Genomic DNA, 2,197 nt, shown 5'->3' with positions numbered 1-2,197 from the left:
TACCAGGTCTCCCACCCCCATAGGCCCCCCAAACCACAGTATTGGAAAGGAAACTGAAGGTATGGTACACAAACGCTGATGGAATAACAAACAAGTGGGAGGAGTGGCACGAAAGAGTCAAAAAGACATCACCAGACATCATAGCACTCACAGAAACCAAGCTTACAGGTATGATAACAGATGCCATCTTTCCAAAGGGATACCAGATCCTGAGGAAAGACAGAAGGAACAGGGAAGTGGAGGAGTTGCACTGCTGATCAAACACCTATGGAATTTTGATGAGCTGGAGAGAGGAGACAGCAGAGAAGTAAGTAATTACATAGCTGGAACACTTCACTCTAGAGGTCCCAAGGTGTTAATTGCAGTGATGTATAACCCACCACAGAACAGCAGGAGACCAGGGCATGAGTATGACGAGAGCAATAGAGCGATGGTTGGCACACTGGCTGCAGTGGCCAGAAGAGCTCATGCATGCAGGGAAAAGCTCCTGATCATAGGCGACTTTAACCACAAGGAGATCGACTGGGAGAACTTGGAGCCACATGGGGGCCAAGATACATGGAGGGCTAAGATGATGGAGGTGGTACTGGAAAACTTCATGCACCAACACGTAAGGGACACTACAAGAGAGAGAGGAGAGGATGAGCCAGCAAGTCTGGACTTAGTATTCACCTTGAGTAGTGCAGATATTGAGGACATCACATACGAAAGACCCCTTGGGGCCAGCGATCATGTGGTTTTGAGCTTCGAATACACAGTAGAGCTACAAGTGGAGGGGGAAGCAGGAAGGCCAGGACAAATGAACGAGGTTCAATGGGACAGAGAACTGGCAGGGAAGCCAGTTAATGAGATGATGGAATATGTAGCAACAATGTGCAAGGAGGCTGAGGACAGGTTTGTACCCAAGGGAAACAGGAATAACGAAAAAGCCAGGATGAGCCCATGGTTCACCCAAAGGTGCAAGGAGGCAAAAACCAAGTGTGCTAGGGAATGGAAGAAATATAGAAGGCAAAGGACCCAGGAGAATAAGGAGAGCAGTCGTAGAGCCAGAAACGAATATGCACAGATAAGAAGGGAGGCCCAACGACAATATGAAAATGACATAGCAGCGAAAGCCAAATCTGACCCGAAGCTGTTATACAGCCACATCAGGAGGAAAACAACAGCCAAGGACCAGGTAATCAGGCTAAGGAAGGAAGGAGGAGAGACAACAAGAAATGACCGTGAAGTATGTGAGGAACTCAACAAGAGATTCAAAGAAGTGTTCACACAGGAGACAGAAGGGGCTCCAGAGGGACGGAGAATAGTGGCACATCACCAGGTGCTGGACATGGTACACACAACCGAGGAAGAAGTGAAGAGGCTTCTGAGTGAGCTAGATACCTCAAAGGCAATGGGGCCAGATAACATCTCTCCATGGGTCCTGAGAGAGGGAGAAGAGGCGCTATGTGTACCTCTAACAACAATATTCAATACATCTATCAAAACAGGGAGATTGCCTGAGGCATGGAAGACAGCAAATGTAGTCCCAATCTTTAAAAAAGGAGACAGACATGAAGCACTAAACTACAGACCAGTGTCACTGACATGTATAGTATGCAGAGTCATGGAGACGATTGTCAGGAGAAGAGTGGTGGAACACCTAGAAAGGAAAGATCTCATCAACAGCAGCCAACATGGTTTCAGGGATGGGAAATCCTGTGTCACAAACCTACTGGAGTTCTAGGACAAGGTGACAGCAGTAAGACAAGAGAGAAAGGGGTGGGTGGATTGCATTTTCTTGGGCTGCAAGAAGGCGTTTGACACAGTACCATACAAGAGATTAGTGCGAAAACTGGAGGACCAAGCAGGGATAAAAGGGAAGACACTACAATGGATCAGGGATATTTGTCAAGAAGACAGCAGCGAGTAATGGTACGTGGCGAGGTGTCAGAGTGGGCACCTGTGACCAGCGGGGTCCCACAGGGGTCAGTCCTAGGACCAGTGCTGTTTCTCGTATTTGTGAACGACATGACAGAAGGAATAAACTCTGAGGTGTCCCTGTTTGCAGATGACGTGAAGTTGATGAGAATTCATTCGATTGAAGACCAGGCAGAACTACAAAGGGATCTGGACAGGCTGCAGACCTGGTCCAGCAATTGGCTCCTGGAGTTCAATCCCACCAAGTGCAAAGTCATGAAGATTGGGGAAGGGCAAA

The sequence above is a fragment of the Cherax quadricarinatus genome, chromosome 2 (assembly GCF_038502225.1).
Source record: "Cherax quadricarinatus isolate ZL_2023a chromosome 2, ASM3850222v1, whole genome shotgun sequence".
In the NCBI taxonomy this organism is placed as follows: domain Eukaryota; kingdom Metazoa; phylum Arthropoda; class Malacostraca; order Decapoda; family Parastacidae; genus Cherax; species Cherax quadricarinatus.
This window is presented reverse-complemented; position numbering follows the sequence as displayed.